Here is a 12,084-nt window from a genome sequence, read left to right as displayed (position 1 = left end):
GTTAAAATTGTGTTTTTATGTGGCCCCACCCACCAGTTCATTAAGTATGCCTGGTTGTCAGGTGGGTGGTGACCCAGCTTAAGTTAGCCACACCCACGGTGTTGGCTGTATTGTAAAAGGGGAGGGGATGAGTATATGATTTTAATCTATGTTTTTCGACTGAGCCTTTTGACTAAGAGGCTTTCAGCTTTCAGGAAGTAAACACAAATACACTGCACATTATAACCCCACCAGTGGCCTATTAGAATAATGTTAACTTCACAGACACATACAAAACAGAAAAAGTACAAAACTATGGCACCACCTCTTTAAGGAAAGCTATAGAGGCAAAGCACAGGGCACGTGCTTTCCATGTGTAATCAAGGCCTAAGAGTTCCCCCCCGGATGTCCGCTACTGCAGTGGTCCTCAAAGTGGGGTCTGGGAGGATAGCGTCACAATTTTAAACACTTTAACCATATTTTACGCTTTGGCTATTCAAAAATAGCAGATATACAAGCTCATAGCACTTCACTTCGTGCCACGCTCTGACCTTGTAGATCTGCTGTATTGGAAAATCGTAGACATTTTTGGCCAAATACATGGCATGAAAAAGTTTGAGAAGCACTGCACTAATGCACTCACTTTTTTATTGTTGAAAATAGTAGATCACTACACATTGCGATGCAAAGCGTTGAGCTTTATACAGAGTATAAAATAGTGCTTCAATGGCAAAGTATGATTCGTATTTAAACAACAAGTAAGTAAAGCTGTCAAATCACTGTAAAAAGTACAGAGCCTTATTGGATGTAGTGGAGTAGAAGTATAAACTACCTCAAAAAGTATAGGACCGTTGGTCCCGTTTTGTACCTTTGTGTGATTCCATTCCGCCCTCTTCCCCATACAGCCCTGTGCTCAGTTGTTGTGTTGCTTGCTCGAAATGGGGTCAACATTGTCTATGCAAAACCATGAAAGACATGCATTAGCATCTGTGCATGTGAGGCAAATATCCAATTAATATAGCCGGAAGATGCCTTCCATATTGTACGTACACACAACACAGTACATAATAATAGGCTTGCAGCGCTGTCCATGGTTCTGAATCAAACAGAGAGAGCGAGAGAGGGAGAGAGAGAGAGTCTGCTTGCGTGCAGGGGCGTCACAAGGGGTAGAAAAGTGGGACTGAGCTAAGCCCTTTGCACACAGGCGTGTTTAACCGCACGGATAAAATGGACAATATAATTTTTTGAAAAGAAAACAATGATTCTCTATGACCTCATGCACACCGGCTCCGAATTAGCCGTGCGACGAGTGGCTGCCGCCGTGCGTTTTTTTTCTCGATCGAACCCAGTTCGATTCGTGCGTCTTGTCGCATGCGGTAAAAAACTCATCACTCCTTTTATGACTCCTTTTTGGATCCGCAGCGCCGATTCCACACAGCCTTGCACACCAAATCCAATGCGTTTTATTCATGCCGCAAACGAAAAAAACGCAACTGTCCTGTGTGCAAAGGGCTTTACTGGGGCCCAAGGTGGAGGGGCCCTAATAACTTTATCTATTGAAAAATAGCAGATATACAAGCTCACGGTGCGGCACCGAGTGCCGCGCTGCGAGCTTGTAGATCTGCTATTTTTGAAAAGTTGTGAAAATGTGTAAAAATCCTTGAATATATGTATTTTTTAAGCGAACATTTCTAACTCAAATTTTGCTTCTGGGGGTCCCTGGAACTAAATATTTTGAGATCGGGGTCCGTGGCCAAATACATATCATCTGGGGGGTCCTTGACATAGGTTTCTTGCACACATTTTCACGATTTTTCAAAAATATCAGATATACAAGCTCGCAGCGCGGCACTCGGTGCCGCGCTGTGAGCTTGTATATCTGCTATTTTTCAATAGTTAACATTCATGGGGGGCCCGCAGTGAATCCTTGTACCCAGGGCCCAGAATTTGGTGTGACGCCCCTGCTGCTTGCGTGAATACTGTATGTGTGTGTTTGTGAGAGAGAAGGCAATTACTTCAAGTTGAATTATCACTGTCACAGACCTAAATGAAGAATGCAATATTAAACTGACACGTCCAAGATCTAAACAAATGAGCCCGCACAGGGCCCTAAGCAAACAGCAAATATCTCAACGTCACTGAAGGCCTCAAAGGAGCAACTTTGTAGAGATAGAAATCTATTCTATAAAAAACATCATGACAACAACCTTAATAGATGGACACTGACACTCTCATCACCAACTGTATGAATTGGTCCAGCACAACGGTAATTAGCCAATACGCCCGCACCCCAAATTCAGGATGAAGAAAACAAAGAACACATTTTTACGACCCTTATGTCTAGGGTTGTAAAAGGTCGCAACATAAACGAAAAGGACAAAATGATTAAAAAAACTGAATATATATTTAGTCCAAAGAAATGTACGAATAATTACAAAATGTACAATAAATACACAGGTCTAAGTAACAGAACCACATTACCTAACTAAACACAAGTCTAAAGACAAACTGAGTTGGTTATGGCACAGAAAGAATGAAGATCGTTTGGTGTGAGAGGACATGGGGACCGACTCCCTGCTGCTTGTTAAGCTCTGAAAAGTCAATTTCTCGAAGGAGCTTTATAGTGGATGGGTGTGGCCACCAGCCAATCTACTGCCAGCGTCAGAGCCAACCAATCTGTGGGGAGGGCCCATTCCCCACAGCAGCTGACAACTCTCCAGGCAGGTTTCAATGTGACAATTAACAGGCTCTGTCTCCGTCTCACCAACTCTCCACCTCAGAACAGAAATACAGGATAATACAATGCAAGACAACTACCTAAATACTAAATATAGGCTACACAGTAAAATATGGCTGGCCATAACAGTTCTTCATCTGGACAAACTTCTCCGTGAAACAGCTGAAACAGCTGTGCGGCAATGCTTTGAGTCGCGGCTGTCCCATGGCATCGCACGCTGAAATGTGTCATCCTCTTCAAGGTGCAAAAGTTCCTCCCTGACTTTAAGGAGTTGTTATGATAGTTTTCATCAGAGGAGCGGCGCGCAGCCTCAGCAAAAGCCGCCTCCAAGTTGTTGGATGTTTACAGAGACACGATTCAACTATTCCATGTTTCAGGTCAAGTGCAGGACAGCACACTCAATCTCTGATACACATTTTTGGAAAGAGCCGAGGCGTCAACCAGCTTTGCAGCGATCAGGTCAAAACCCCTGTTCCACCTGAGTGGTGATGGTGTCACATGCCTCCTTTCGGTTCATCATGTTGCTGGCACATATTCTGGACATTCTCCTCGGAACGGGCGAGCCAGATGTACAACCATACGTGCTCTGTGTCTTTGTAGTATAAAAACAGTGGTTCTCAAAGTGGGGGTCCTTGAGGGGGTTCCGGGGGTTGTGCAGCATGGATTTTTCTCATGGTTTTTACATTAGACAACATAGTGTACTGTAGTATGGCATTTATTTTTATGTTTTTTTTTTACATTGGACGACATACAGTAGTGTAGCATTTCTTTTAATTTATCAATCAATCAATCAAGCTTTATTTATATAGCACATAGCACTCAAAACATCTTCTGGCAAAAAGTTAAAATATTATTATTTTGGGGTCGAGTCCTGGAAAGGCTGAGAACCACAGTCATAGACTGGGCCTCTGCTGAAGACTTGAATCGCCCTCACACAATCTAAAAAAATGCATCTCAATATTCTGGATTCAGAGACTCTGCTGACTCATTGTGGCCCCACAGTGCCTTTTCAGATTTTCCACACAGTTTCATACTTAGGCTTATACCCATTTTCCTCCACCTGTTTGTTATGCTGCTCAGTGGAGCGCCCGTATACGCACAGCACTGTCAATTTGGGCAATGGCGCTCCGACTTCCAAGTAAGCCCAATTTCACAGCACTATGTCCAGATGTAGCAGACACTGAAAGCAGAGGAGAGACTTTATTTTGTATGCTAACGGTGAGCCACTTTACTGTTACTTTTACCTGCAGTTTGGGTGATATGAATCTCCCATGGCGGGCACCAAAGGCACTTAACTGCCTCCGCCAGGTCGGCCGGAGACTTTATTTGCACCTGTCCATCCGTCTGTCTGTCTGTCAGTCAGTGTGTGTGTGTGTGTGCGTGCATGCTTGCGTGTACAGTCTATGTGCTAATATCTAATTTGTAACTTTTCAGTTTTTTAAAGCTAGAGACTAGGGCATTCACGAATAGTGATTTTTAGTATTCAAATTATTCAAACTCAAAGTATTGGAATAGTCGAATATTTGACAGGACTGGCCAAACTGTCAAATATTAAGTCAGCAAGAGGTGATTGTGAAAATAGCAGATCTACATGCTCACAACGCCTCGCAACGCAAGGCGTTGTGAGCATGTAGATCGGCTATTTTCACAATATCTATGTGGTACCGAGTCACATTAAATGTAATACCTACAATTCCAAGTGCTTGTTAGGGTGGGGGTCCCCAGTTCAAATATGTTTATTTTGGGGGTCACAGCCTAAAAAGTTTTGAGAACCCCTGGTATAGAGCATTGACAACTCATTCTTATGACTTCCTATCTCACCAAGCTTTATAAACTATAATTTTTTTTAAAGAGAAATCCAAAAAAAAGAAAAAAAAAGACTTCAGTGAACAACGTTGAATAATGACTTTGATATTCGAATATTCAAATATTTGGTGAATGCCCTACTAGAGACACAATATATGTTTTAAAATGACTATAAACACCATCTCTAATACCCAAGTTGCATCCCTTTGTATTAGTTTTAAACTATTTAATGTAAACCGTAATTACATGGCATGTGACAACCAACCCACTGAAAAGTGAGACAATATCAACCCCACGTCCCAAACAGACCACCTGAAGCTAGTTGTTGTGCTAGCTAGCTACAACATGACTTTAGCTGCAAACTGAGTCAAATTAAAGCTATTAACTTCCTCCTAATAAAAAACAAGAAAAATACATTTTGTATAATTTACCTAAAAGCCAGAGGTCACTCTGTGCACAAATAAGATGTGTCATTCTGCCTTTAGACATTGAAATAGGAAGGTACAGGAGCCTAGCAGAGGAAGAAAGAATATGTGAATACTGTGATCTGGGTGAGGTAGAGAACGAAATACATATTTTATTTTATCCTTTGTATCATGACTTGAGAGAACGTTTATTTAAATAAGTTCATAACCCTGATATTAACTTAATAGAGTATGAGCATGGTGCCTTAATGAAATTTATTTTTGATCGTGTATTTGCATTTGCGGAATATCTCTTTAATGCATGGGATGGAGGAGAAGGGTGACCTATAGATAATTTAAATGTTGACCTTTGTGCCATATGGAGATGCAGTGTATCGCAGATTCGCAGGGGTGGGTGCACCCCTCTCATTTCTGCAGATGTTTGTGTGTTTGCGGAGATGGGAGGGGTGTACTCACTTTTTGTGAGATACTGTATTCTTTGTATTTAGCTGTTGGCAGAATTTGCACTGGAATGTCTGTTTCTGTTTGCATGTACAGTATGTATTTGATGTGTCTGATAATCCCATATGGGATGGGTCAAATATTGTCCAGACACGGAAATAAAATATTCATTCATTCATTCCTCTTACAACAAGTGATTGGTTTTGAAATATCTGATATCCTACAAACTTTTATTACAGAAACAACACCAATGTGAAAATGTGCCTGTCATGATAAGGGTGGCAGAGGCTCAGGCCTCAGGGGTAGAGTGGCCGGCAGAGCAGCCGGATGGAGAACCTCAAGGTTCCCAGAGTCCAAAATGAACTGGCTTACCTGCAAAGATAACAAATCTGAACTGAAAGCATATCATTACTGGCGTGTCCAAAACCCCTTAATCTATTATTGTATGATGAATTAGGGACAAAACAGTTAAAGTTGAAATATGGAAGACAGCAACGATATTAATCGTTGTCGGGTGGAAACCTTGTATGTCCAAGACCGTTCGTTTTGTATTTATCATTTTAAAAATGAACTAAACTAGTGAAAATGGCAGATCTACAAGCATGTAGTTCGGCTGTTTTCACTACTTTTGTGCAACAGCCTTGTATGATGAAGCACTGAAGCAGGGCTTTACTTGGTGAAAAAACATACACATTTTATACTTGGAAATACGAGGTTTCTGCCCGACAGTGACGTTATGCTTTAGAATGCCCAAACTTACACATCCACTGAAAGTCAGAAAGTGGTCTCACCATCTTGCCATGCATGTCCTTTGGGCTGGACTGGTCTGACTACTTCATTAATTAAGTGAAGTGGATCTGGAATAACATCAGCAGCACATAAGGGCTGATAACTACTGTGTCTTCCAGTTCAACAAATTATGGTTTGGTGCAGCAGCATGTTTCAACTGTTGTCAACTGTCCAGCTCTCCTCAACTATAGGCTGTCTGCCTTGTGAAGGCAGTAACACAGGAGCCTTTTCCCACCTGGTTCCCTAAAGCAGTGGATCGGGACCCCCCAGGTGGGTCCCCAAATTATTCTGGGGGGGTCCCCAGATGATTAGCTTAATATGAAACATTGTTTTCTTACTCAACAGTAAACAAACCAGCATACAGTCTAAGTGAATAGAGGGTATCTGCACTATTCTAAAGTGTCAATTTAAGGACTTTTTAATACCTCTAAGTCTAAAATGACAAATTAAACATTGGTCAAATTGTCAAATATTAGAGGCAGAAATTGTGATAGCCGATCTACAAGCCGATCTACATCGTTGTGAGCATGTAGATCTGCTATTTTCACAATAGAACAGTGTTATACAAAATGTAATGCCTCAACTCTTAGTCCTCGTCAGGGTGGGGGGTCCCCAGTTGAAATATGATTATTTTGGCCTGAAAAGGTTGAGAACCACTGCCCTAAAGAAAGTAACTTAAGTACATTCACTTAAGTATTGTACTTAAGTAGGCCTACAACTTTGAGGTATTTTGACTTTACTTGAGTATTTCAAATTTCCAATACTTTAACTTCTACTCCACTACATCTCAAAGGCAAATATTGTACTTTTACACTACAATTATTTGAAAACTTGAGTTACTTTGCAGGTTTTGATTATTATCCCAAAAGTCACATTAACTCAAACTCTGCCATCAAAATACCCCTTTGTACCCCTTCTCTGCCATGCCCGTAGAGCCCGTAAATGTAATAAAAATGAATTAAAAAACATTTTTTTATCGAACCGAACAAAAATAGGCCGGAACTAATGCTCCGTGATCGGTTTCTACACGGACACATTATTGTGTCATTGGAGTCCCTGAACCGGAAGCGGAAGTCCGTCCTCTATTTTGGCCCGTTAACTTTCTGTCTGCACTCCGTGGCTTACAGATGGAGAACTTATTGATCAATTGAAAAAGTTTCAACGGATTTGAGAAGCTGATGGAATACGCGAACACACGATGCATAAGCAGTGTCCGATCACGCACGATGGGAACTGGACGAGCGCCCACGTTAACAGGTAGGAGAAGCCGGCAGTGAAAGACATAGAGAAATTAACGGGCTTTACGGCCGTAAACTACGAATGAGTTAACCACTTCAGCCCTACACTGTCTCTGTCGGATGGAAACTGGCAACCTCTTACGTCCAACACAGTTTCTTATCAGGATTAGAAAAAAAAAAAATAATAATAGCAGTTCTAGAAGCTCAAAACGCGCCGCTTCGCGCCACGTTTCGCGCCACGTTTCGCGCCACGTTTCGCGTCACGTTTCGCGCCACGTTTCGCGCCCCGTTTCGCGCCACTTTTCGAGCTTGCAGATCTGTAACTTTTAATGCTTTTGTTTGACGCATGCAGGATGATGAAGTATAGTAGATAAAAAGGTTAGATGTGGAGATAAGAGGTTTGACAGGAAACATAACAGTTCTAACGTGAATCACTCTTCCAAGGTTTTATTGATGGGCTTCAGCAAATCGTCGTTGTCTGGCGGAAACCGTGTATGTCCAAAACCGTCCGTTTGGTATTCATAATTTTAAAGAATAATTTAAATTCAAAATAGCCAGTCTACAAGCACACAACGCTTGTAGATCTGCTATTTTCGATTGTGTGCGACAGTCTTGCATGATGAAGCAGGGCTTTACTTTATGGGGGGAAAAAAAACATACAAATTTGAAACTTGGAGATACACGACAAAGCGTGCATCTGTGCAGACAAAGATAACCAAGAAGTTAAGATAAACATAAACAACATGCAACGTGAATGGATGGAGGTTCAGCTACCGATGGCATTTTCTCCTTTCACAAAAGACATACTTCACCAAAGCGTTTGAACAAAAGGCGTTGTTTATTAATATAAGCAACATTATATCACGCACTAGAAAAGAAAAAACATACCTGACTATTTTCACTTTGGATCCTGCATTCATGAAGTGTTTCTGCGTGCGAGAGCGCTGCTCCCAAGCAGTGTTGATTTCGTCGACCAAAACTATATGACGAAAAATGTTTGTCGACTGCACTTTTTTCACAGACGAAAACTAAATAAAAACGAAATAAAAACTAACCTGTGATGACTAAAACTAAGACTAAATATATTGACAATTTCGTCAACAAAATAAAAACTAGACTAAAATGTTAGGGAGGGACTAGTGGAGAAGAGAGTCATTTTATGTTTGGTTGCTCTCAGGTGTTGCGTGCAGAAAATATCCCATCTACAAGCTCACAACGCGTCGTGCTGCGAGGCGTTGTGAGCTTGTAGATCTGCTATTTTCAGCACACAACCAAGTGTAGTCAGTCATTATGATGCCATCAAGGCCTGCCAAAATACATTTTCGTTTACTAAATCAACTGTAGATTCAGTCGCCTAAAAACGTATGATATTTAGTCGACTAAAACTACACTAAAACTAAAACTTTTCAGGTGACTAAATTTTGACAAAAATTAAAGGACATTTTATTCAAAAGACTATGACTAAAACTAAAACTAAAATTTCTGTCAAAAACAACATGGCTCCCAAGCTGTAACATAAACCCTGTGAATTGTAGATGGACTGCTTGTAGAGAGCCATGGAGACCTCAGAGAGGGGTCACAACCAGAGCCCGACCGATACCATATTTTTTGACCGATGCCGATGTTTGCCGATGTTGAGTGCTACACCACCGATTGCCGATGTTTAACCGATGTTTTGTAATAATATAAAATAATAATAAATAGCCTAAATTTCTAAAACTTCTTTACTTCACAACTTTTTTTCCCTTTTTTTTACCAATGGTCAGGGGACCACCAGTGGTCCTTGAGGGGTTTCCAGGTGGTCCCCAGCAAAATGATGGGGATTTGGAAACCAAATGGACGCTTTATAAGATTTTGAACTCATGAGTGTAAAATGAAACCCAATGGATCCTTACGAGCAACGACAACATATTCTACGTTTTGGGTCTGAGTTGCTAAATGTCATCAAATGGTGGTCTAACATTACTTAACTCATTTGGTGCCAGCGCCCTCTAGGGGCCATAGAATGCCAGGGTATGTTTCATAGGCGAGCGCTTTAGCTTCCAGGACCTCACCTTCCAGGACCTCACGTGCTCACGTTCATGCACGTCATGGAAATGTCCCGGATGATAATGCTAACAGAATGGCTATTCCCATTTTGTCATCTAAAAGATCATTTTTGGGCGATTTCGCCGTAAATAAACCTCGCGCCGCTTCCCTAAAGACACAATCCAGAGATATAAGCCTTCAAAGATGTGGTCTTTCATTGGATTAGGCGGAGATTGGCGATTTCGTTCGCAAATAACGGCCGGACGGGAGGTTGCTAGCTTTCGGCTAGTAGCTAGAAAAATCAGGCCAGGCTTCAGAAGGCCTCTTATCATTTTATTCCATTTCATTAAATATCCCGGACTAGTTCGGGATAGGCACCCTGGAATACGTCGCGCCGCCTACAATGAACATTGGGTGAACATTGGGGGGGGTCTAAACTTTATTTTAAACCATTTTCAATGGAATAAATCGTCGGAGCATCTAGCGTCTCTCGTTGGTGAGCGCTGGGCGAGCCGGGACCACCCACGTTGCTCCAAGCAGCTCGGGGTAAGTAAAATAGCAAATAAAAAATTGTTTTTGATCCCGAATATCCCAAACTAGTTCGGGATAGGCACTCAAAGAGTTAATAACCGCTATATCGGAGAGAGATAATGACCGATGTCCGATACCGACATCGGGGTCCAAAAAACGACCGATATATCGGTTTGACCGATATATCGGTCGAGCTCTAGTCACAACAGCCTTACCAGGGACATTCATTACACTCCTTCATCCTCGATCTGGGGTCAGCAGTGATCTCATTATACTGGCACCGCGCCAACGCCTGACCCCGGTGGTCAGCGCTCCCATTGTGGAGACACTGGATGAATGCAGGCTCCCCAATCAGCTGAGAACAACACAGGTGAGCTCCACGAATTATGTAGAAAATTGTGTTTTATTTGTATTTTATTGAAATATATCTCAACGCACTAGGTCACTTATAAAGTGTAGTACAAATATCAGCATAGAGAAGAAGTGAGGATGGGCTTAAACTTCAGTGGGGCCCCGGGCCATCTGTTCAGGTTGGCTTTGTTCAGATCAGGGGTTTCACAAGGGGGGGGGGGAAGTGGAACTGAGTTACTAGGGCCCAAGGTGGAGGGGCCTTAATTATTTTATACTTTAGCTATTGAAAAATAGCAGATATACAAGCTCACAGCGCGGCACGAGTGCCGCGCTGCGAGCTTGTAGATCTGCTATTTTTGAAAAGTCGTGAAAATGTGAGCAAATCTTTGAATATATGTATTTTTAAGCGAACATTTGTAACTCAAACTTTGCTTCTGGGGGGTCCCTGGAACTAAATATTTTGAGATGGGGGTCCGTGGCCAAATACCTATAATTTTGGGGGTCCTTCACATGAAAGTTTGAGAACCACTGATGATAGAAACACAAGTTGTATAGAAGCGGGTCAATACATTCAAAGACTTGCACAAATTGTCATGAATTTTCAAAAATAGCAGATCTACAAGTATTTTAGATCTGCTATTTTCAACAGCTAAAGCATAAAATAATGGTTTAAGTGGTAAAAATCTAACGCAACACAAATGTGTTCCATGTCTAACTTGATGTTAAGAGGGACAGACGGTGCAGACGCCCAGTGAACAGTCTGCACTCACAAGGACGAATTCTTTCATTTTCATTTTATTGTTATTTTTATTTACCTTATTTGCCTCTGAGCCGCTCTGCTACACTTGTAGATCGGCTATTTTCGGAGCACAACACCGGCACGCGAACAAACGCATAACAAACGTCTTCAAGCAAGTGAACGAGTAAACGCACTCGAAAAGCCGGCGAAGCCCCTCGAGCGGTCTCACTCGAAGCCTTTACGCCAAAGGCGTAAATTTGCACGTACAAACCTTATGGACGGGGGCGGAAAATTGTCTCGAGGAGGTCACATGAATATGCAGAACCCCCCCCCAACCCTCCCTTTACTGCATGTATGAATTCACTTATGCCCGGCATCCCCAGAACCGAGTGAACCGGGGGGAAATATATCGTCGTTGTCGGGTGGAAACCTTGTATCTCCAAGTTTCAAATGTGTCCGTTCTTTCGGAAAGTAAAGCCCCGCTTCATCGCACAAGGCCGTCGCACAAAAGTAGTGAAAACAGCAGATCTACAAGCACACAACGCCTCGCGGCGCGAGGTGTTGTGTGCTTGTAGATCGGCTGTTTTCACTAGTTTAAAATCATTTAAAAAATTATAAATGCAAAACGAACAGTTTTGGACATACAAGGTTTTCACCCAACAACGACGATATATAAAATAAAAACGACAGAGGGACTCCAGGCTCTCGCTACAGGCCTAACATACATTCCATTAATAACCAGTATGAAAATAGAAACATTAATTAGGTACACCTTACATAAAAGCTTTTCTGTGAGCGTACAAATACAGGAGGGGAGGGGGTTTCCGATGGTCCATTGTTCTACAAAGCCAAACAACTGCAGAGAAAACACCAGAGAACATGGAGGAGGAGAAAAAAGGAGGAAATAATCAGAAAGAAAAAAAATAGATAAAAACAAGTTTCCGTTCTTCCGTCCTTTCTGTCTGTCTTTCTTTCCTTCTCCCTGCGCTGGTCCGCGTCGCGTCTCTCCGCGCTCCGTAC

This window comes from Nannobrachium achirus, assembly GCF_963921795.1.
Source record: "Nannobrachium achirus genome assembly, chromosome: 24".
NCBI lineage: Eukaryota > Metazoa > Chordata > Actinopteri > Myctophiformes > Myctophidae > Nannobrachium > Nannobrachium achirus.
Note: the sequence above shows the minus strand (reverse complement) of the source record.